We start from the raw sequence: 26,767 nt of genomic DNA, 5'->3' as shown, positions 1-26,767 counted from the left end.
TTATTATTATTATTATTATTATTATTATTATTATTATTATTATGTTAAGAACAGCTGTGCTGCTTAATATTGTTGTGGAAACCATGATGTATTTTTTCCAGCATTCTTTGATGATTTGAAAATTCAAAAGAACAGCATGTATTCGAAATAGTCTTTTGTAACATTATAAATGTATTTGCTGTCACTTTTGATCAATTTAATGCATTCTTGCTCAATAAAAGTAATAATTTCTTGTAAAACAAAAAACAAAAAAAAAACATCCTGACCCCAAACTTTAAAATGGAAGTGTACAAAAATGAGACTAATTTACATTGCAGAGCTGTTTAGCACCTGGTTAAGTGGATTGTGGGTGCTTAGTGAATAAGATGCAGGGTTTTGCGCATAAATAACATTCTGTATAGTGAGTTTGCTCCATCTGTGTGCTTTCTCTCTCTCATGTCCCTTTTTTCATTATTAGTTTTTTTAAAGTCATTATCTTGCTGCTTGTTGTGGTGGCCGCTGAGATTTGAGGAGAGAAAGCATACATGTAGCCGGTTATGTCTCCTCTATACATAGTGAGTCAGTTGGGAGGTGATGGTGATGGGAGGTGGAAAGTGGGCCATCTGTGGGGAGACATCAGCAGCCCAGCACGGCAGAAAGAGAGCCAGTCACCTTGATCCACACGCCCTTGCCGGTACGCCATTACCATGCTACCGTGGGATGTAAATGGAGGAGGAAAACATTACCTTCAAATGAGCTTTCATAGGGCCCAAATATCAATCAAACAACCCAGGCTATAGAGCAGACAGGAGACGCTTAAAACGCAACAAAACAGCTTCACTTCAATTACCACATCTCATATATTCCTCTAACTGCTTTCATTTTACCAAATGTTCAAGCTCTTTTACTTATCATTCTTCAGTTTTTTTTTTCTGGAGTTTCCAAACAGTTCTGTCAGAAAAAATGGTATAGGAAATTACTGTAATGTAAATCTGCATCCATATATCGGGCCTCACAGAATGAGCACAAAAAGTGCAATAAACCAGTGTGACATTTTGGATCAGCATTATTCTGAAACCCAATAGCAGTGCTCCACATAGCAAATAAAGACAAATCATCAAAATACTATTTTCTTGATTTGCATTTCCTGAAAGAAATGCCAGTGCTTGCAAAGCAGCAAAAGAAGGTGTTCAGGTAATCGTAGGTTTTAGGCCTCGGCTGTGTTAACAATGCTGCATTTTGCATCAGCGCAAAATATGATGTTTTGATTATTTATTTTTTTTGTATACAAAATCAATGGGATCTAATGTTGTTTACACCCCAGCATTCCAAAATAGATTTTGTGTCCATCAGAAGAAAGTTACAAAAGTGTAGATATTAATATTCTGTTTAATGATTAATATTCTGTTTAATTGAAATAAAGTTCAAAACTTCTTACTGTTTCATACCAGTCATAACCAAGAAGATACTGGCACAAGCCATCAGACGTGAGAGAGGGAGGGAGTGCATGGGGATGTTGGCATGTGTTTTGGTATATGCATGTGTGGATGTGTAATTATGAAAATGACCCGTGCTGTCCGGGCTTGAAGATCCATGAAGAATTTCTTGATGTTAGTGCTTCCATGGCGGCTGTTGTTGTAACCACTCAGAGAAAATGACTGGGCAGGAAACTTAAGTGATTTCCTCCAATTCACTACAGACCCTTCAGGAGGTTCGCCTCAAACATCGCTGATATTCCTTAGCTGATATCACCCCAACGAATAAATCCATAAATATAATTTAATATTTGCTTGCGATATGCAGTGGCTGACTCCATCCTCTTTGGCAAATGAGCTGATTTGCACACCGCCTGCTCTATATTTTAATCCAGAGAATCAGGCTGCTCCATTCAGACTGTGTTCTGCTGTCAGTCTCAATTCTGTGCTATCAGAGCGGAGCTGCGTCTCTCTAGATCATGGAGATCGACCAGACTCATCAGTCCTTTGGTTCAAATCATTTAAAGACAAAATTAATTGCAATATTAAGATACATGCATAGATGGATAGATGAATGGATAGATGGGTAAATGGAGATATATATTATATATCTTAAAAGTTTATTGGTAAATGTAATGCATTCAATATTATATTATATTATATTATATTATATTATATTATATTATATTATATTATATTATATTATATTATATTATATTATATTATATTATATTATATTATATTATATTATATTATATTATATTATATTATATTATATTATATTATATTATATTATATTATATTATATTATATTATATTATATTATATTATATTATATTATATTATATTATATTATATTATATTATATTATATTATATTATATTATATTATATTATATTATATTATATTATATTATATTATATTATATTATATTATATTATAAATTATAAATCCTTAAATATAATCCATAGTGAAATGTATTATTGTTAGAATATTTGTTATATTTATAGTTTTATAAAAACTAATAATAATAATAATAATTTATACAACAATAAATCCATAACCAATTTCAGTGATTAATATTTATCATAATTGCTATTAATAATAATTATTATTATTTTATACCATTTAATTTTTATTTTTAGAATTTTTGCTTAGTTTTATCCATAAATAAAGATTGTATTACTTTCAAATATAATAAGAAAATGTATAATAATTTTTATCTTATTATTTACTAAACTACATCCTTCAAGTGTGTGTGTGTGTGTGTGTGTGTGTGTGTGTGTGTGTGTACTTATGCTACATTGTAGGTGTACACCAAATGTCCCCATAAGGATAGTTAAACCTGAAATTTGTGACATTGTGAAAAAAAATTATTAAAAATAGTAAATGATGTTTATCTGAAAGTGTAACAATGCAAACAGGGTTTATGTAAGGGGTAGGTTTAGGGTTAGGGTTGGGTTAGGGGATAGAAAATATGGTTTGGTCAGTATAAAAGTAATAGAAGTCTATGGAAAGTCCCCACAATTCACAGAAACAAACGTGTGTGTGTGTGTGTGTGTGTGCGTGTGTGTGTGTGTGGGTTTTATGCACCACTAGTTGTTACAAATGCATTAGCAAAAATAATGATTGTTTCACGACTGATTTATTCATTTAAATTATTGTATATTAATTATGTTAATTATTTAATATACATTTTTTTCTTTCTTCAGGGCCTGGATCTGTTGACCCACCTGTACTTTCTGACATCCAACCCAGAAGTGCTTCTGTCTCCTGGTCTCCTCCATCCCAACCCAACGGCATCATCACCCATTATAACATCTACCAAAACCACCAGTTAAGTGCCAGTGTGCCAGGAAACAGCACCAGCCACACTCTTTCTCAGCTTACACCCTATCAGCAGTACACCATACAGGTGGAGGCTTGTACAGCAGCCGGCTGCACTCTTTCCTCTGAGTCCCAAACCATACGCACCCTCCAGCCCCACAGCTTTATTCCGACACCCCCACCTCAGTGCTCTTGTCCTGGGCCCCACCACATCATGAGAGGAGAGTCATTGGCACACAACAGATTTCTACTGTGGCCACTTTGCAGCCCAACCAGACTCTCACTGATCTAGACAGCTCTGCTACACTCAGCCCCTGGACCACTTATGAGTACCGCATTGTGGCGCACACAAGGCTGGGTGGATCCAACAGCAGTGAGTGGGAGAAAGTGACCACTAGACCTTCAAGACCTGCAGGACTGCAGTCGGCTCATGTGCTGGTTTTGGGACCAGAGTCAGTGCAGGTACATGGAAAATCAGTTTGCATGTTACTTAAAGGGATAGTTCGCCCAAAAATGAAATTTACTTACCCTCAAGCCATCCTAGGTGTATGTGACTTTCTTCTTTCATATGAGTACAGTCTGAGTTATACTAAAAAATGTCCTAGCTCTTCCAAGCTTTATAATAGCTGTGGGTCAAGATTTTTAATCCCAAAAAAGTGCATCCATCCATCATAAAAAGTACTCCGCATGACTCCAGGGGTTGCCTTCTGAAGTGAAGTGATGCGTTTGTGAAAAAAAAAGATATATAAACATAACATATTTTTCTTAAATATATACATGCATGTGTGTGTTTATACATACATTATATATTCCTACTACTTGTTTCACTTCTGTTTCAGTTTTTATAACCGTTTCTTACTATGTGTAAGTAAGTTGTTGTTTTTTAGCATGTAAGTTTGGCAGTGTTATTTTTTTAGGATTACTGATAAACTACTGTCGTTTCATTTTTATTATTTGTATTTGTTATTTATTTTAATTTTAGTTAAATTATGTCTGAATTCATTATGTCTGTATAGGTCTTTTATTAGGTTTTACTTTTATTTAATTTGAGTTATTTTAATACTTCAACAAACTAAATGGAAATGAAATAATATATATATTGAATTTATAAATGTGTATGTATAAATATATATGTATGTATGCGTGTATGGTTGTACATACACATATATGTAGTTGTTTTTTTTGTGTTTGGCTTAGTGTTATGTTAGAATCATTATTATACTCATACCTTTTGTTCTTTAATATTTTGAATTGTTTTTAGCTTTATTTTTTTGTTTTTCATTTAAATGTTAGGTTTTTTAATTTTGTTGTATACATTTGTCATTTTTATTTAATTTCTTTATTTTTAAAATGTGTATAAGTATTTATAAAGTTTTAGCTTTTAGTTTTGGATCTGTTTTTAGTTGTTTTAATACTACAATTGATTGCTTCTGTTGTCCTCATTTGTAAGTCGCTTTGGATAAATGACTAAAATAAATAAATAAATATACATACAGTAATACACAGTACACACACACATATATTACAGTATGTACACAAAAACTTTTATTTTGGGTGCAATTAATCGCGATTAATCATTGTCCAGCACTAAATATACATTTTTAAAACTTCATAAATTGTAATCTCTAGCTTCCTCTCAATGTCGTACGCGCGTTCACAAGAGAGTGGCATTCCAGAGTGTACTATTCATGATGGATGGATGCACTTTTTTGGTCTTCAATATCTCAAACCCCATTCACTGCCATTATAAAACTTGGAAAAACCAGGACATTTTTTTTATATAACTCTGATTGTATTAATCTGAAAGAAGAAAGTCATATACACCTTGGATGGCTTGAGGGTGAGTAAATCATGAGGTAATTTTCATTTCTGGGTGAACTATCCCTTTAAATGAACGTGTTTGGGTGACTCTCAATAGTGTCCCACCCTCTTGTCAGCAGGCTGTAGTGCCTTATGCCACCTTTTCACCAATGAGGTGCAAATGAGGTCTTTGCTGTGATTGTTAGTGAGAAGCTACTGTATTTCTTCCCATTAATGCCACACCCAGAGCATCCATCATTATTCCAGTTACACCCTCATGCTATGAGAACATTGATACGCATGGTTTCCAGGTCATTCCAGAGTTGATTATTAAGGAACAGCCAATTAAGATTGTCAGAGTTTTGTGGGAAGCCCTCATAATGTGCCCTTGGTCATCTGGCTAACGCTTTAAAGATTGTACTTCTTTATTTTGTGTCTGTAAGATACATGAAGCATGCCAGACCTTATTAACACTGACAAAGTAGAGTGTTTCGAGGCAAACTACGTAGACATCCCTGTAATTCAACAGACACGATACTCAAGAGTGCTAGGTAGCTTGCAGTCTTTTGGCTGGTTTACAAGTTGGATTTAAGGGGCGTTAATGTAACCAAACAAGCTTTGCAGCTTAGATTCTGCAGTGTGTAAATACACCCGTGCACCCCCTCTCTTTCTCTCTTTGTTATTTGTTGTGTGCTAGTGCCAAGAAACATGGACAGAAATGCTTACCACTTCAAACAAAGGCAGCATTTGCATAAACTTGCTTGAATTATTCATTTTCCCCTAACCCCAGGTTTAGTGTATTGTAATACCATTATTATTTCATTAATTTGTTAACTGCTGCATTTGTATGTAACTGGATGAGAATTCTTCTACATGTAAAAGCCAAAAAACAACTGTTCGCATTAGCATACACTATATTAAATTGCTGTTGAGATGCTAGCAGTCTCTGTGGCGCTCACAGCAAATTCTTTGTTAGCAAGGGTTGATGATTTCATTTCAGTGAGATGCCATGCTGCCTACTACTGTTCCTATAAAGGCAACTGCCTTCTAAGGCAGCATACTGACCATCATGGAGATGATTTGGAAAGCTCTAGCACATTGCTCTGCGCACAGGAGACTCAATGTGAGGTGGAGTTCAACAAAGTTAACATGTTTCTAAGCTAACAGGCATAACAGCAGCTGAGTCCTTAGCCATCTTCAAGAAACAGCTCAAAACAAAATCTCTTTCATCTTTATTTGACCCTCTAACACTAGCACTTTCTATTCTAATTATTGTTTTTATTTTATTTTATGTAAAGCACTTTGAATTACCGTTGTGTATGAAATGTGCTATACAAATAAACTTGCCTTGCCTTGCCTAATTCTATTTTATCTATTTGTTTTCTTTTTTTATTATAAAAAAATACTTTATCCTCTAACACTTGCACTCTATTCTTTTTCTATTCTATCTACTTGTTTTCTTTTTATTTATTATACTGTATAAATATCATTAAAAAACCCTTGCTACATGTACTGCGTTAGGCTAACCGAGACTTGTCATGGCACTTGCATATTATTGCTCTTTTGTTGATTTTGATTGCTTCTATGGACCTCATTCGTAAGTCGCTTTGGATAAAAGCATCTGCTAAATGTAAATGTAAAATCAGCATATTATAATTATTTCTGAAGGATCATGTGACACTGAAGACTGGAGTAATGGCATAAATTACATTTTAAAATATATTAAAATAGAACATTTTTTAGCAAATAAATGCAGTCTTTGTGAGCACAAGAACCCCCCCACACCAAAAAATAATAATAAATAAATAGAACAAAATAAACTGTGCATGTGCTGTAGGTTATCTTATCATTAGGTTGGATTAAAATTGCTTTCTAAAACAGCTTTTACTCCTGCTTAACCTTTCAATATCCATTATTCTAACTTTTCTATCATAACTAATCCTAACTCTAACATTTATCCAATCTACCGTTTCATCTCCCCAGACATGCACAATATGTTTAATGTGTCCGCCAAATGCTGACGCCTCCCTTGCTCCAGAGACAGTATGTAGCAGCATTTCCTATGCAATTCCATTAGGATTTCATTATGATCTCCAGGGGCTGAGGCCTCTTTTAAATGTAATGAAAGGAATATTCTGTCTTGGGTCAAAGTCAGGGTGCCTTCGCTTCATCACATGATGTCGGTTCCACAAACTCATCGATCTAAAAGCCTGAGATGATGTGCTGTGATTTTGAGCTGGACTCCAGCCCTTCTCTGGAGCCTCAGACACGCTTGTGAAACCATTTTAGTTTATAACTACATGACCACGAGAAGGCTGCTAGACTCTGATGTCAAGTTCTTCAGTGATACTGAACAGGTACAGTGATACCTCTAACAGGTTCAAACATATCCTGTGTTTTACTGCAGGTTACATGGACCGCTCCACTCATACCCAATGTAGAAGTTGAGCGGTACGAGATCCGCATGCTTGATCCATGCATCTCGCACACCAATACATCTGTGCTCAACCATACAGTTACCAACCTGCTGCCCTACACCAACTACAGCATCATCATCCTCGCCTGCTCAGGAGGTGGAGGCCATGTCTGAGGCTGCACTGAGAGCCCTCCAACGCTGGTAACTACATTACCCACAATCCCAGAAGGTCTGCCATCCCTGTCAGTAGTGGCAATCAGTGAATCTTTCCTGGCTGTTTCATGGCAACTCCCATCAAGGCCGAATGGGCCCAACATAAGGTAACCAATTAATTTTATATCTACGAATTATATCTTAGTTTCCTGACACACACTTAAATAGTGTTACTAATGGAATTTATTTATTTAGTTTGAAGTGTATTTATTTTGTTTGAAGTGTATGCATATGGCTGTAAAATTGTTGTTAAAACTGATTTTTACATTCTTCAAAGTAAAATATCTTTCTTTTTTATTTATTTATTCATTTCTTTTTTATTTATTTAGTTGTACTAGAATTATAGTAAAATGTCTATTTATTTATTATTTATTTTTTATTTAGTTGTAGTACTAGTATTACTATATTTGAATTATATAGATATGGTTGTAAAATGTCTGTTAAAATGAATGTTTACCTTCCTGAAGTAAAACCAATCAATCAATTTATTGATTAATTAATTCATGTGTTTTTCACTACTGTCTACTACTACTACTACTACTACTACTAATAATAATAATAATAATTATTATTATTATTATTATTTATCTATATAGATATGGTTGTAAAATAGATGTTTAAATGGATGCTTACATACTTCAAAGTAAAATCATTTGTAACTACAGTTTAGAGTAATTCAAATGGTAAAGAAATTTCTAAAATCTCTTGGGAATAATCCATAACTCTGCCATTTTATATGAGAACAGCAAGTGTCTCCCTAGGTTGTGAAGAGTGAGGAACAACGTAAAAGTTCTTGTTCTTTCTCACTGTATATTTTAGTCTGTTTTTGAGCTGATTAGGTGGTAAATAAAGGTCTGTTCACGGCGGATGATTAAAATTCATGACTACTTTTCCCGCTGCTGCTCTGTTTGTTTAACTAGGCTTATAAAGCACACATTAAGCTGAGCTCTCCTGATTACGGGCAAAATTAGCATTACTGTTGAGGGAGAAAGAAAAAGAGAGAGAGAAAAGACAAAAGCACAAACCCAGCGAAACAGTGGTGCGGGTGAAATGGCAGGAGGATTGTGGGAGTGGAGCGGGCTCTGATTATCTGGCTGTTTTCGCTGCCCTCAGATTTGAGCTGTTGAGACGGAAAACCCAGCAGCCCCTGGCCTCCCGTCCCCCTGAAGATTTGAATCTGTGGTACAATGTTTACGCAGGAACCAAATTGTTTCATGAAGATAAAGGCCTTAGCAGGTGAGATTACTGAAATTAGCTTGAATGCAAACTTTGCTTGTGTGTACAAAACTGTTTTTGTGCACCGATGCCATCTTTTTAATGCTGTTCAAAGATACTTTGAGCAAATATTCCATAGAATTCAATTGTTTTCAGCTAATCTTTCTCTGGCACTCCTTGTGTGTACGCTGAAAGACTCCAACATAAAACCCCCAAATGTTTCCCATGTATCACAGGTTCTGTCATTTAGATTCATGTCTGACTTAATTTAAATGTTTTCAGTCTTTGTAAAAGATTAACTTTGAGCTTGACTTTATGCAGCATATTTAAGTACTCAACCTTTAATGCAGCAGTATCGCAGCTTTTGTAAATATTAGTTAATACTGATAAGATAGATAGATAGATAGATAGATAGATAGATAGATAGATAGATAGATAGATAGATAGATAGATAGATAGATAGATAGATAGATAGATAGATAGATAGATTCATAGGCTGATAGATTGTTAAAAAAAAAAACATGGCCCCACATTTTTCTGTGAATATATTTTTAATAGTTGTTATCATAATACATGTGTGTGTATATATACTGTATATATGTATATATATATATATATATAGCATATATTCTGTATGACCATATTCTACATATCTAATACTACCCAATACCTAAACTTAACAACTACCTTACTATTAATAAGCAGCAAATTAGGAGTTTCTTGAGGCAAAGGTCATAGTTAATGGTTTGTTAATAATAATTTTAGAATTAGACCTTAAAATGAAGTATGACCAATATTTTTTCAATGTAAATAAATTATTAAATATGTACATGTAATGATATAAATATTTATATTATATATGTTATCTATTATAAAGGAAAGATTCTGTGATTGTGGCTTCAGAAAACGTCCATGTGCATAATGTTTTTAAATGTGTTACAGGTACACTTGGTACGAATACAATCTTCTGGTTCACAATGATGTTGGCTACGCTTCAGCGGAGGTTGCCACAGGGGTCACACTGGCTGGGCAACCCCTCACCCACACCAACATATCCATCCAAGTTCTCAATCATACAGCGATCCTGGTCAGCTGGTCCACCCCGGGTAAGAGTCTAGATTCTCTATATTAAACTTATCCTGGCCCTTGACCGAAAATACATTTCAGGAAAGAATATGTGTTTAGAGAACTTGGTTTTGAGATTGACCTTAAGTGTGTCCTGTCTCTCTCTATATTTTACATTCCTAGCTCTGCAAGATTTGCAGGGAAGTGTGGAGGACTACATCCTTACGGTTCCGTCCACCCAGCACAGGCAGACTCTTACACTTGACCCCACTGTGACCTCTGGTCATCTCTGACCTACCAGTCCTGAGGTCAGCTGCACTACTACAGATGGAGGTGAGTATATGCCACATAGATGTTTGATACACACATCCATACTGACTGCCAAGCCACAGGGCCCCAGGTTTGATGTATATTGTTAAACCCTCCTGTTCTGATTAAATCATAAACATAACTAAAAGCATTAAATGTATGTAAGTGCATGAACTGGTTGTACCGTTTATAATGTTCTTGTTTGTCCCTTAAGTATGAGTAGGCATTCAAAGTCCGTATTGGAGTGATTCAGTTGAAAAGTACACTTCCTGTCATGTGAATGGAGTCGAAATCTCCAAAACCGTTTTCCAAGCTTACATTATCATTCAAAAGTTTGTGGTCCGTACACGTTTTTAATATATTTTTAATTAAGTATCTTATACTCACCGTGGCTACATTTATTTTTTTTAAATACAGTAAAATTATAATATAATGAAATATTATTGCAGTTTAAAGTAACTGCAATAATAAAAATATTATTGTATTTGAAAACTGTTTTCTATTTTAAAATATTTTAAAATGTAATGTATTCCTGTGATGACAAAATGAATTTTCAGCAGCCATTACTCCAGGTTTCAATGTCACATGATCCTTTAGAAACCATTTAATATGCTGATTTAATGCTCAATAATAGTTTCTTATTATTATTAATGTTGAAAACAGTTCTGCTGCTTAATATGTTTGTGGAAACTGTGAAACATTTTTATTTAGGATTTTTTAATTAATAGAAAATTAAATAGAACAGCATTTTATGTAACATTAAAATGGTCTTTACTGGCACGTTTAATAAATGTAATGTATCCTTGCTGAATAAAATAATTTCTTAAAAAAAAAAGACTAAACTTTTGAATAGTAGTGTATGTTTCATTAATATATTTCAGCTCACTAATGTAAATAACTACTATATTTGCCACATTCTAGTGTGCCAATTAGTCTCTTTTAGGATCTTGTTTTCTGCAACAACGCAATTAATATAAAAGTTTGCAAAGTGTTTTAGATGATATTTAAAATCCAAGTGGTTTCAGCTGAAATATGGAGTTTACTAGACCACAACCATCTCTGTATGTTTTATTGGATGAAATTTGGATTGAAGATATTGGATAATTATGGTTTTCCTGTCAACACTTCAAATATTCCTGTGATTTCTGTCAGCCTGCCTCTCTCATATCATTCCAGCAGCCCCTGCTCACAGAGATAAAAAACGGATGAGAAGAAGAACTGATTGATTGAATATTTTCCCTCTGTACTCTAAAGGCAAACCTCACAAGCTGCGGAAAAATTTGCCTTTACCAAAATTTTGATATCTTGACCTCTGTGCTATGATCAATAGTCATTAAGCTGTCCTCTCACACAGTTAATGTACTGATGCACTGATAGCACAGGGAACAGATGAAAACCTCTGCGCTGTGAGTTAAATTGTGCCTTACACACTAAAAACTAAACAACTGACTATCCATAGCATGCCTCAACTTCTCTCGCTCCCAACTATCAGTATAATTAAAAAAAACATTAGAATATCATTTGCTCCTAAATAAAGGTTACAGGTCATTTACCAAAGAGCTAGTGGTGGTAGCTTCATTATTTTACAGCCTAAAGGGCAGCTTATTAAAAGCAGTTGAACTTAAAGATCATTCTGTTCTGCATGATAGTGTATATGTTAAGAACCTGCTAATTAAAAACTGGAATGGAGACAAGGTTGTCCATGTGAAGCCTTACATTAATAATACAGCAGCAGAAATTATATGGAAAGAGATGCTTCAGGAGAGCACTGATATCGGTCACATCCAAGTATGTCTCATTGCTCTTTTGGTCAGTGATGGGGAGTAACAAATGGCACTAAGCATTTTTAATGTCTTGAGTAGTTTGGCTGCATTCCAAACAGCCTTTTCAAGTAGTATGCTACTTATTCCATCTTTTTCTATGTAGCTGCTTAATAATCAAGTCAATAATCAAATGCGCTCTCAGCTCTCGTATGTGTCTTCTGACGCATTTGACAAATGATTCACTGATTCATTTGAGTCCCTGCACTTGATTTTACTGCTTTGTTCTCTTTAAGAAATATTTAATAGTAAATGGAGTTCATTGCACTATTTTTGATTGTTTTATATACTGTATATTAGGGTGCTTTTCGTTTTATTTGATTTAATTTAATGTAAATTTATCTGTTCAAACTTTATCTCTTTTATTAAGGTATCTTTAGTGGTAGATAATTACTGCTCTGCTCTTAAAAAAATCATATTTTAAGAGGTTGATATATTTCAGGAGCTTCGATGTAGTAAGTGCACCTACAGTAACTACTTTTAAAAATAATATTTTGTTTGTTATTTGACTCTTTTCAAATATGAGTAACTTGTAGCTTGAGAGTTTAAAACAAGTTCTCCAACACTTCTTTTATTGCTTGATTAGTGATTAATTATAATAATCCTTGCTTTCTAATAATGAAAATGTCCGTTCACAAAGGAACCTTTTTTATTTTATTTTATTTTATTTTATGTTAAAACTTTATTTAAAACTTTTTCATGTTCTGCTTTTGTTTCATTCCACCTCACTGCATCTCGCATTTTTATACACAAAAATCAATGCATGACCAAAGGTGTTTAGGTGGCTGTTAGTTGTTGCCAAAACATTTATCTGTCCCTCATAAACCTTCAGTAAGACCTGCAGTAAAGGTACAAGCACTTTAACTTTACTAGAAGATATCTCAGATGGGGTCTCTTTACTTGTTGACCTTTGTGTTAGCAGGATATCTCCTGAAGAGAGACTTTTTGAGGCTTTGAGTAGAAAGAACAGCAGTTATATTCTTTATAGAGAGTGTAAGTGTCAGGACCCCTGCTCTGTATCGAATTCATTCCCCAGCCCATCATGTCAGCCAATGGCTTGTTCAAAGCTGCTGCTGAGATATTTGATCTCTCAGCTGTCATAAGCACTACACTCATGTCTTTCAGCTCTCTTTCACAAACTAACTTCACTCGCCTCAGAAAAAAAAGCTTTATCAATCATTCCCTTTTTACATTCTTTCAGAAGAGCCTTACAAAGTTGTCACAATAGCTGTTTACTAGAGTCACATCAAGCTGAAAAATAGGCTCTCTGGTCTTCTATTGTAAGTCAGTGTGATTTGTCATGGGAAAGGAAGAGCTTGCAAAAAAAACAGAGGGGGAAAAAAGGAAAAGAAGGCGAAAATGGTGCAAGCTGTAGAAAGAATCCCCCAGACTGGCCCAGTTAACCCCCTCTGCCCCCGGTGCAGCACTCCAATCCCTGCGCGCTTCTCCAGGACTGATTCAATTTGCCCACAAACCATCTGCGGGAACCCCCAAAAGCAAGAGGGAAAGTGAAAGAGTCACACTCAGCTTTTTCTCATTCTGCCAGCCCTCCCTGATGTATTGCTGTCAGCATTCCCTGATGTACAAATAAAATTACATTATTTATACACATGAGTGCACTCAGGAGCACACATCAAACGGACACACGTGTACTGCTGTGTTATTATTGGTTATTCTTGGAACTAACAACTGAGGGACAAATATATATATATACAGTGGGTACGGATATTACAAAAATGTAAAAAAAAAAATGTATATTATAATTATATAAATTTATATTATTTATATGTTATATTTGATTGATGAGATGAGATTCTAGATGATTTCTATGAATGGTTTCCTTATACTGTAGTTCTCAACACTAAAAGCTAGGATAGGAGAAAGTATTTTAACATCAAAAAAATTACACAGATCAGCTTTAAGAAAATGCCTCAGTCTTTTTTGTTTGTTTATCCCTTTTTCTCTGTCTCTCTTTCATGCTCTTTTTCTAAGGCAGAAATAAAAGTGCTGCCCAAAGCCTTTTCAGAGACTATTAAGGGTAGAATATGCTGTGTTTATGCTAGCGCTGGCATGATCTTGGTCTGGGGGAAAAAAGAAAAGAATGAAAAACTGCTTTCCTCCAGGTCTTTTTCTGTAGATGTTGTTGGTCATTGTATTACTCTTTGTAGAGACTACTGCAGACTTGAGGACCTCGAGCCTTCCCTGAGCCTCATCTTGGGCAGAGGTTAAAGAGACAAATCTTGAGAATTGAGCTCTTCAAAAGCGCTGGGGTTATGTCAATATGACCATATGTTTTCACGAGGGCTTCAGTCCGCTGAGCTCTTCTGGGTGATTTAGTGTGGCTTTCTCTCTGTGTTGCAGAACCCGAAGGGGCCTTTCCTCCAGAGGTGGTGGTCCTAAATAGCACAGCAGTGAGATTGCTCTGGACAGCTCCTCTTGTTCCAAATGGTGCAGTCACACTCCGTTTATCTAGATGGCCGTCTCTATGAGTCCGCTAGCAATGGAACTGGATCACTGGAAGTGGGAGGACTCTTGCCATTCACTGTACACAGTATTCAGGTCTGGCCTTCTATCTAAACACACAAATTCATTGTTTTATTTAGCATAATAAAAGTCAGAAAGTCTTGAGACTACATTAAAAATCTAAGATCTAAAGGTTTTAGGATTTTTAAATGGGTAAGTAAATAAAGATATAAAAGTGATTGCATGAAATAAAAAAGAATTTTAAATACTAAACTAATAATTATGTTTCTGCTATAATGCACTAATCATTTCACTTATTTTTTTATGCTGATTTTAAAAAAAATTCATTTTACATTTTATGTACATTTTAAAAAAGGAAAATAAAACATTTTCTTTAGTGGTCTCAGATTTTGAACCTCACTTTGTTTTAGATTTAACCTGCGCAGTGGGTCTGCTGTTGCCTGTGTTTAGGTGGAGGTGTGTACCGTGTATGCGTGTGTGAAGAGTAACAGCACTCAGGTGACCACTGTGGAGGACACACCGACTGATATCACCAAACCTCACATGCAGGTGCTTAGCTCTGGGTGAGTCAGTCAAGCAGACACACACAGTGGTGTGAATGTGCGTGTGTTATGGATAATCTACTGGTTAAAGATATTCATCATCCCTTCAAAGGCGGACATTGAGAACCCAAGCAATCCATCTACCATTTACATCAGCGATGCCCAGTCCTGTTCCTGGAGCTCTACCTTCCTTTAAAGTTCAACTCTCATCAAACACGAAACCAGCCCATTAAGATCTTCAGGATCACTTAATAATTACATACAGGTGTGTTTGATCAGGTTTGGAACTGAACTCTACAGGCAGCTCTCCAGGAACAGGATTGGGTATAATGACAGCTAAACCTTCTCAGCCACTCCAGCAATGGACACAACCCAGAAAACTATTGTCGCATGGATTTTTGCCTATAGTTCCAGCGACCAACTATCAGTGCCGATTAATCTGCGAAACCGATCAATCAGTCGACCTCTATAAAATACCTTAAAAACAAGGATAATTCACCAAATGTAATACATTTGTAATGTAATACATGCAAAGTGTCCAAATGAATGTTTTATGTGCCGCACAGCTACTAGCCATTTTATTTTCACTCTATGTCTATGGATTCGCACTGGAAAATAATGTAGGATGTATAGTTTTCACATGTTTTACAGTTGTCTTGCACTGAATTTTGCTAACTGGTGGTTAGTGAACATTTTGAGATGACGTGCATCTTCAGCAGCTTGCAATCAGTTGCAGACAGTATTGACCCTGTACACTGTACGCAATATAAGATGACCTCATACATGCCGCAGTATAACACAGTGTAAGCACTGTAAAAATTGGGTTTTTTGAAGGCACTAGGGCTCTGTGTACCATCACAATAAGCCATAATTCACACATTTCCTGCCGTGTTGTCTCCCACCCTCATGTCATATCACCAGTGTGCTGTACTCACTCCCAATAGAATACTAACTACTGATCGATTGGCCCGACATGGCTGGCCGTGGCCTACACATGCCCCTAACAGTTCATTTATTTGCCACGCTAGATTTGCTCGAGTGGAATTTAATCAATAGCTAATTCATTAATTCTGTCTCTGGTGCTATGTGGGGGCTGGGCGCAGGAATCTGTGGCTGGCTTAAGCTTTGATTGAAATATGACAAGTGCTGCAACCGATGGCTTACCCGCTGCTGCCGCCCAATATGAATTCCAGTTATTTCTCTCCATGAGGGATTAACAGTGGACAGCAATGACACCCTTTGTAATATAATACTAATGCATTTGTTATAGCAAAGCTGCTTCCCCATCCCCCACCCCTCCAGAAGGAAAGTAATCATAAATAGTATTTTGTGTTGTAAAGGCGCACAGTAATCTCCAAACGATTCTCTGTCTGTACTTTAAAAGAGGAAGCCTTGTCGCATTTCATGAATTCCTAATCAGATACTAAGGTCTGTCAGCTTTAAGTCATCAGAGGCCTTCACTATCAATTAGCTTCCTCATCAGGGAGGGGGCAGAAGAGAGGAGAGAGACCCACGCAAACCGTAATTATGTCATTCTCCACGTCTTACATATGTGACAAGAGATTTGCACAACACAAAAGAGATGGGCAAAAAGCAAAGGAAGCTAAATCACAGAGCGGTATGGATATTATCATGTGTGGAGAGGAGATGAAAAAGATGATGAAAACAAAAGCACATTTCCATAAGGTTATGGCTACAGTTAAGTAAAAATAAGGCTCGTTTAATGGCTTTTTTGTTTTTCCTTCCTGTTTGCTTTCTGCAATGTTCCTTCAGGCAGCAAACTGCACTGCCAGATACAAATTTGTTTTGTTTAATTTTGTTTTGTTTAATTTTGTTTTGTTTTGTTTTGTTTGTTTGTTTTGTGTTTTGGTTTGGTTTGGTTTATTTTTTTTTTTTTTTTCCTTCCTTGTTCCTTTAGATCAGGGATCTCCAACCTTTTTTACACCACAGACCGGTTACGTTTGGAAAATATTCTCGCGGACCGGCTGGACGGTGGGGTGGGGGGTGTATGGGGATATACTGTATATTTAGCCTAATATATATATATATATATATATATATATATATATATTAGGCTATTATATAGTATTATAATAACATTATATAGTGGTTCAACGCATTATATTGTGTTTTTTTTAGTCACAGATTGGACTATTTTTTCGGATAAGCAAGAAAAAAAATTTAAAGCACAGAGAATGACAATGCCTGGAAGGATTTTTCACTTAGCAAGATGCTCCACCAAATGTGATGTTTTGTTTTTTGTTTTACTTTTACTTGCTTGCTTCTTACTTATTTACTCATTTATTATTGCAGTATGACACAGCAGGTTTCACAGTGTGTGCCATTTAAAACTTATTCATAAACAAACTTACCTTAAAATACAACATAATATGTGACAAGTAAAATAGATTTCTGTAAATGTTTCTATTACTACTAAATATTACAAAAAGTTATACTGTGATACAGTATAATTCTTGTAAAACAACTTGGGTGTAATATTTTAATGACATAATACAGGTCTCATTATTTTATCCAATATCTCAAAGTCAGCAGTAGTGAACAAAAATTGTTCTTTTCTGTGGAAAGCCAGCTCTCCTGCATGATAAGTGGAGAGGAAAATCAATACAAGAAGTACATTGTAAAAAGAAAAGATGACACATATCATAACTCATACTACACAGCGCAATCTATTTGGCTCTAGTATATCAAGTTGTCTAAAGCACTATATAACAGGGTGATTATAACCCCTTTTTCTATTATATTACATGCTTCTTTCTCCTTGACAGTGACGTAACAAAAACAAAGTATGAACTAAAGCCAGACTGACAATATAAACCAAGTGACGGGCAGTATTTGTGAAGGTGTAATATCTGTGCTGTGTATACTATATGTGTTAGATCAGTTAAACTAGAATGGACGTCACCTGGTAAGCCCAATGGCATTCTGGGAGGATATGACGTGTGGCGGAGGACTCTGCAGCGGTGCAAGGAGCTGCAGACCCAGCAGGCGTTTGCTCCTCAGGCTCACTGCTCGTACCTGGAGTGCCCTGCAGAACAAGACTTCTGCGGCAAGACCTGTTATAAGCCTGAGACATGGGTAACTACTCAAAAATCTCATTTAAACTGTTACACTTAGATCATTAGTTTTGCTCGTAAAGTATTCCACGAAGAAACAGTGACGTATCCATTGGAGTGGCTGGTATTTATCTATGAAGTACAGTCCCTGTGATTGTTTTCAGTAAACAGATTAACTTGTCTTCTGCAATTGCTGCCATCCTGGTGTTATTGAAATACAGCCAACTTGGCAAGCAAACACAGGCCATACGTCTCCACCAGCTTAAATCAGACAGTAATACACTAGAGACAAGCACACAAAGAGAACACAACTCAGATAAGGACAAGAGCTCTCAAAGCTGTAAAGCAGTATAATAGAAAAATGAATTTCACAGAGGCAACATGCCACACTATTGTGATGATGTGTTAATGGAGCTCGTCTTGAATTCAGCATTATCCATAGTTTAACACCTTGTGAAAGGAGTTTTGTTTGATTCTTTATGAGTACCACTAGGAAATATCAGCTATGGTATAGTTAGGGATGTCAATTGAATGTGTTATTTTAATTATTATTAAATTAATAATATATTTTTAAAATAATTTAATTATAAAAAGACCATTTTCAGAATAGAAAAACACAGTTAAACATGCTGTAAATGTAAATTCTATACTAGGGAATTCTGAACCTTGTTGACTTGAAGGCAACCACCATTACAACCACCATTGTGTTTTGAGGACAATTATATACTATACTGTATGCACAAGCTTCCTTTTTGTACCGCCTTTACACATAGTGGTTGTAATTCTCAGGAGTTTGATAAACCGGGTTCAAGTAGGTTCAAAAGTTCAGCCCTCTCTCAAAGGCACAGCAGAGGAGGTATTTACTGTATGCCATTTTTCTACTGGAAGCTGGGCCAGAAGGTAAGGACAATGTCAGTGGCTCAGGGCAATACAGATTTTTCAGACGCCACAAGAGTATCATCTCAGCGCTGTAGAGAATCTATCCTGCCCTGATTTCTCGCCAACGTAGGCAGTGGAGTCCGGCTAAATATAGCCTGCCGCTGTGGAGCGAAGAGGTGGGCTGGATTTCTACCTGCGCTCACATGTGCCTCTGAGGGCCCTCAGGGCTGAGGCATTGCCACCTCTTAACTTCCTAATTGCCTTGAGGAGTGCAAAACTTGTATGGACAATGTATTTGAATTGCATAGATTTTTTATATGTGTTTTATTGTTGCAGGTATGCTATGCAGGGACTGTTCACAGCCTAAATCATTCTCATCAGTGTTGTGAAGAGCGTTATGTTCCAGCTCTAAAAGATTCTGGGAGTGTGTGTTGTGGAGGTCAGTTTGTCCAGCCTCTGTCTCAACACCAGTGTTGTGGAGGATATTACGTACTAGTCCCACCAGTTATGTACTGCATTCAGCAAGTTAGGCTGCATAATATATAAGTAAAATATAAGTCTCAATATTTCTTCCTTTTTTGAACATTCTTTTGTTTTACATTACATACTGTAGTTGATTGTTCTATATGTGTTCGAAGGAGAGGTCTGTTGTCCAGACTCTGTGGAACGGCGTGTATTTGTCGGTCTCGGGGACTCATGCTGTGGTGGGAGTCCTTTCATGTCTGGAGCCGGGCAGATCTGCTGTGGGGGGCGTCTTTATGATGGCTTCAGCTCCCAGTGCTGTGGAAGACAGCTAGTCCCTAGAGAGACAATGTGCTGTGGGGATGCTGGCCAAGGGACGCCCCATAAACATGTATCAGGTCAGTTTGGAGAAGCATGCATGCCTGCAATGTACACAACCATTAAAAAGTTTGGTGTCAGTAAAGTTTCTTATGGTCATCAAGGCTGCATTTATTTAATCAGAAATGCAGTAAACGGTAATATTGTGAAATATCATTACACTTTAAAACAACTGTTTTCTATTTTAATATATTTAAAAATGTAATTTATTCCTGTGATGCAAAACTGAATTTTCAGCAGCCATTACTCCAGTCTTCAGTGTCACATGATCCTTCAGAAATCAGTCTAATAGGCTCATTTGCTGCTCAAGAAACATTCATACTATTATAAATGGTGAAAACAATTGTGCTATGTAATATTTTTCGAGAAAACCATGATAAATTTATTTTTCAGGGTTCAATGATGAAAATAAAGTTCAAAAGAACAACATTTATTTGAAATAGAAATCTTTTGTAATGTTATAAATGTATTTACTGTCACTTTTGATCAATTTAATGCATCCCTGCTGAATTATAGTGTTTTTTTCTTTCTCTCTTTCAAAAAAAAAAAAAAAATCTTACTGATCCCAAACCTTTGAACAGTAGTGTATCTTAGAGAAAAGTTTGTTCTGGTTCTCATATTTGATTGGTTATCAGTGGTTTGCTGATATTTCTAGTAAACTTTATATGGGCCAAAGTATGTATGGCCACTTCATTGTGGCTAAGTTTAGCCCTCACTCCTTAGTGACTTTCTAATGACACTGTGGTGGAGTGTCAGAGGAGCTGAACCCTCTTGGGGTCACACAGGCTCCCCCGCAGTGCCTTGCAAAAATGGGCACCTGGGCACAGATGGGCTGGATGGGCACTGGCCCTGGTGTCAGCCATCTTTGTCAGGCTGGATGATGGAGCTGAGTCTATCTGAGCACCAACCAGAGCTGTGCCAAGCTCACAGCAGGCTCCCAGGATGCAACAGAACTAATGGCCACCATGAGGTCAGTGGCACCAGTGTATTTATCAAACAAACACATTCTCTAAGTCGTTCGGTGGCTTCGGTAGCATCCTGGGATGGGGTCCAGTAATCATTTTCAAGCTTTGGTTAATCACCCTGCCCTTGATGTACAGTTTTTCAAAGCTGTCCCCCTTTTTTAGGCAACTTAATCACTTCATTCATTTCACTACCTACCTGGAGTTATTTCAGAAGCTAGCAGAAGCATTTTCCTCTAAATTAAAACACGCCACGCCACAGCGCTCGCTCACATTACCTCGCTTGATTTTCTCTTCCTTTGGTTCATCTTACTGAAATAAGGCAGATGAAGAAGTCATCACTCATTAAAGAGAGCATCCTGGGGAGAGCATATGTTATGATGGATAGTACCGTTAGGATAACTAAAGGCCATTTGCCTGGTAGCCACACCGCTGGTGCGTGGTGTTGGGGGCTCACGCCGCGAGCTCCACGCTGGCTCCTGACTCTGTCAGCCTGCTCTATTATTGAATGAGCTACTTAACCTTGATAAAGACACCCTGACTCCCTCAAGGTTCTGTCTCCTTTAGCAGCGGTGAGTGTCTCTGCAAATATAAGCTAATGAACAGATAGCACCGCTTATGTCATGAGCTGATATCCTCTTCTATTGGCTGAGGAGTATGTAATGTAATGTGAATCAGAGCTGAAATGTGCTATATACTGTGGCAAAACGGTATTTGGCGATAGTCTAATGGGTGCTTAATTAGATTTATTAGGCATAAATCTGCAAATTTCTTTCATTTTTGATGATGAAGATATATGTGAGGCCAAGTGTTATAGGATTTTACCATATAAGCTATGTTAGCATTGTTTACCATGAAGTGGAGTGTCTAACTCCCCTTAACTATGGTAAAATCACTGTAACACATGACCTAGCATGACCTTTGGTAAACATGCCAACAACTGCAAAAGACACTGATGTTCTGTTCAGAAAGGTCAGAAAGATTTGTTTTCTGAAAGAAATGAATACTTTTATTCAGCAAGGACACATTAAATAAATTAAAAGTATAAGTAAAGCCATATTATATATCTTATAATATTACAAAAACAATATATGTGACCTTGGACCACAAAACCAGTCATAAGTCGCATATTTTGTGGTCCAGGGTCACATATTACATATTACATATTATTTCAATTTCAAATAAATGCTATTCTTATGAACTTTCTATTAAATAAAGAATACAAAAAATTTTACTTTTTTTTTTTTTTTTACAAAAATCTAGGTCTTTTTACAAAAATCTATAATCTTTATTTATTTTTCAACATTGGTTACAATGAGAAATGTTTCTAAAATCAGCATATCAAAATGATTTCTGAAGGAATAAATAGGAATAACAGGAATAAATTACATTTTAAAATATATTAAAATAGAAAAGTTATTTTAGTTTGTAATTTTTGATCAAATAAATGCAACCTTGATGAGCTTAAGAGACAAAAACATTTAAAAAATGTCACCAACCACTTTCATTTAATTTCATTATTTCAGTTCATTAGCGTAGCATTTTCATTTGAAGTGCATTCACAGTTGTGAATAGACAGCAAATGTGACTCAACCAGTCAAATTTTTGTGCATATAGTATATTTTAAGTGAATGCATAGATGCAATATATATTCAGACCTGTCTTCAAGAGTGTCAGAGAAAAATGTGTCTGTTTTTCTAATTGTATTTCTGAACTCTGTTGTTCAGAAATGCCGTGACATTGTGTTTAAGCTGCACGTGCTCCTCCAGATTGTGGAAATAGAATCACAGGCGGTTTTCTGAGGATGTCCCACTGAGATCCAGCTGATGTCCGATGGAAATGTGATTACCGGGTCCCCAAAGTGCGATCTGTCACACATTACACTCTAGCCTGTCAGGACTCGCAGCGCTCCGGCGCAGCGGAGATGGAATTGTTAGAGACAGCCATCAGCTGTTTGAAAAGCTGCCTGTGAACCAATCCCTTAACCAGTCTCAAAAGAACTGCTATTAGTCAAATTACAAAAAGAAAATTAACAGTGTCACCTTTTGGGCACAGTGTATAAATCATTAAAGAAACAATCGATCGATCAATAAGCCAGATAATAAATCAATTAGAACAACATTATGTGCCAAATGAAGTCTCTAGTATTTTGCTTTTTGATGGATGATTACAGAGATTTGTTTGACAATAAACACTTTTTTTAAACCAAATTTTATACCATCATTGCCATATTTTATGTTAAAAATTATTATATTATGATAGATAATATATTATAATAAAATGTTAGCTATTCTAAATATTATTTGTTATTGGTAAATTACATTTTATTTTTAAAATTATTAAATATTTTTCTGTTTATTTAGATTTTGTATATGTGATAAAAGAAGTAAATCACAATTTTTTTTAAATATCCGTTTTCCATTCTATTTTGCACTAAAAAATAACTATTTATTTATTTTAAAACCTTTTAATATATGAAAAATAAAATATTCTTTGTGTCAACCAACAAAATTGAATCAAACTTTCCAACTCTAACGCAGTTTTGTGACTCTGAAGACACAGATTTAATAAACATAATTATAAAACACATCGCAATATTAACAATGTTGTTTAATTATAATCCAAATTAGATCCTAGATTTCACACCAGTTACAGAAACAATGACATCTGTTTGAAGGTGAACTGTGAAACATTTTACCATCCTCCATGACAAGTTACGAAACCTTTAAACTGTCGAAATCCAATCCAGTCTTCTGAATTTTTCCATTTGAGACATGAGAAACAGTTTAGACAATAGCCTTGAGTAATACAGGGTATTACTGTGAATGCCCCGCTGTCCTGTTTAAAGTTTAGATTTGGATTACAGGGTTTTCTGCATCTGGAGGCTTGGTGTCATACGGAGAGCTCTTTTAATATCTGCTTATGTACAGAGCTTTGCTTAAAAGCACGGTGCCTCTATCACAGTCAAGGTTAAATCTGAATATTTTACACCATTTAAGTGTTAAAAGCTTTAGAACTGTGTATGTGTGAGTGAGAGAGCGAAGGATCATAAGAGTGGGTGTGGAAATGGCTGTGACGATGTCAAAAAAGTGCGATAATTAAATATGTTCTCAAGGACACAATGACCATTTGCGAGTGGAAATGATCCCGGTGGCTGAGTGTGTCGGTGTCTGTGTTGTATTTGTTACTGCATGAGCGCTTCATCATGGCTCATATGTCCTCATATTGTTCTGCCAAAACTGTCTTGCAAATGACAAGACATGAATGCCAGAGAGGGAATCATTCTGAACACACACGCCTGGATCTTTTTTGCTGAGATGGATTGGAGATCATACAGATTAAGACCATTTTCTTTCAACACAGTTATGATGATAGCTTTTTTTACTTTAATCATGGCTAATAATCTCAGTTAATATCCTTGAGCAATTAAAGCATTTTGCATGGCTCAACTATTAATCACAAAGTACAGACTCCTAATGCTTTGTACATGTTTGGTTTATGAATAGTGGTGTTAGACCACTGATGGTGACGTTTCTGGTGTTTTAGTGTTGTTTTAATAACAAGACTGTGTGTAGTAGTTTATGTTTTAAAGATGTTAATTGTTAATGTTAAATGATTTTCAACTGTTAAGATAGCTAACTGATAGATAGATAGATAGATAGATAGATAGATAGATAGATAGATAGATAGATAGATAGATAGATAGATAGATAGATAGATAGATAGATAGATACAGTATCTCACAGAAGTGAGTACAACCTTCACATTTTTGTAAATATTTTATTATATCTTTTCATGTGACAACACTGAAGAAATGACAGTTTGCTACAATGTAAAGTAGTGAGTGTACAGCTTGTATAACAGTGTAAATATGCTGTCCCCTCAAAATAACTCAACACACAGCCATTAATGTCTAAACCGCTGGCCACAAAAGTGAGTACACCCCTAAGTGAAAATGTCCAAATTGGGCCCAATTAGCCAGTTTCTCTCCCCAGTGTCATGTGTCTCATTAGTGTTACAAGGTCTTGGTCTGATGAGACCAAGATAAACTTATTTGGTTCAGATGGTGTCAAGCGTGTGTGGCGGCAACCAGGTGAGGAGTACAAAGACAAGTGTGTCTTGCCTACAGTCAAACATGGTGGTGAGAGTGTCATGGTCTGGGCCTGCATGAGTGCTGCCGGCACTGGGGAGCTACAGTTCATTGAGGGAACCATGAATACCAACATGTACTGTGACATACTGAAGCAGAGCATGATCCCCTCCCTTCGGCGACTGGGCCGCAGGGCAGTATTCCAACATGATAACGACCCCAAACACACCTCCAAGACGACCACTGCCTTGCTAAAGAAGCTGAGGGTAAAGGTGATGGATTGGCCAAGCATGTCTCCAGACCTAAACCCTATTGAGCATCTGTGGGGCATCCTCAAACGGAAGATGGAGGAGCGCAAGGTCTCTAACATCCACCAGCTCCGTGATGTCATCATGGAGGAGTGGAAGAGGACTCCAGTGGCAACCTGTGAAGCTCTGGTGAACTCCATGCCCAAAAGGGTTAAGGCAGTGCTGGAAAATAATGGTGGCCACACAAAATATTGACAATTTGGACCCAATTTGGAAATTTTCACTTAGGGGTGTACTCACTTTTGTGGCCAGCGGTTTAGACATTAATGGCTGTGTGTTGAGTTATTTTGAGCGGACAGCAAATTTACACTGTTATACAAGCTGTACACTCACTACTTTGCATTGTCGCAAAGTGTCATTTCTTCAGTGTTGTCACATGACAAGTGTGAGGGGTGTACTCACTACTGTGATATACTGTAGATAGATAGATAGATAGATAGATAGATAGATAGATAGATAGATAGAAATTAACATTAACCATGATTATCCTGTAAAATATTGTTAATTTGTAAGTAATACATTAACTAGTAACATATACAATAGGAGCGTTTCATTGTCTCTTCAAAATATTGGATGAGGGAAAAAAACATTTGTATTATAAAAGTAAAACAATGCCAGTATTACAAAATATAAAATTAAAAAGTGTATAAATCACTTGTTTTTCTTAAGAAACATTGTCCAACAGCGACACTGGCAGGTAAATTTACAGTGGGAGTCCGCGTCTCTCTCTCCTCCCCTGAGCCCATTGAGTTTTAACAGACCCCTTATAGCATGCCTTGAATTTGGAGGGGGTAATTGAGAATTAATGGGGGGAGAGTGACGTGAGAGGAGTCAATGCCTCCATTGCAGTATGATTGGAAGGTGCTGGTCACGTTCCGCTGTGATTGGTTCATGTGATAAATCCCGCCTCTTGTGTTTGTGTGCGTTCACGAATCAGTCTGAATGAACAATATAATAGCATTAATGGGAAGACCAATTTAAAAAAGTAAGTAAACTCACAAACTTATGGTGTGTGCACAACAAAAGTAAAGTGAATATTCGCATTGCGTTATCGCTTTAGATTATTCGCGGGATGTTTTTTGTGTCACTCGCGTGAATAAAAACATTGCATAAGGCTCTCCTCCATTTTCTGATACAACTGGATGTGTCAAACCGGACGTGTTAATAAGCTCTTTGCTGACTGGCTTGCGTGACAACATGCCATGTGAAATTTCCGGCACGAATGCACGCCTTTGTATTGACTGTGCGTAAAATATTATGTTAGTTTTTAGTGTGCACACACCATTCTATATTGTTACGTCAAAATAATACTTAAAATGGCATGAAAACTTGATCTGTGGGAGCTTTTAGTGAGTAATCAGCTTGGTGAAATTTAAAGTAAATCTCCGCATCTTTAACCAAGATTTACCGAGCCTTTATGACTAATGACCCAAAAAATTCAAAAATAGTTAAAAGTTAACTATTAAAAA

The 26,767-nt window shown here is 36.2% G+C and overlaps 1 pseudogene; it reads left to right on the top strand.

Moving 5' to 3' along the window:
- The window catches only part of LOC107590940 (usherin-like), a 257,040-nt pseudogene that overhangs the window by 179,783 nt on the left and 50,490 nt on the right, over positions 1-26,767 (top strand).

Source organism: Sinocyclocheilus grahami, unplaced genomic scaffold (genome assembly GCF_001515645.1).
Source record: "Sinocyclocheilus grahami isolate Dianchi unplaced genomic scaffold, SAMN03320097.WGS_v1.1 scaffold134.1, whole genome shotgun sequence".
Lineage (NCBI taxonomy): Eukaryota > Metazoa > Chordata > Actinopteri > Cypriniformes > Cyprinidae > Sinocyclocheilus > Sinocyclocheilus grahami.
The sequence above is the reverse complement of the archived record's forward strand: the minus strand, read 5'-3'. Positions and strand labels throughout refer to the sequence as shown.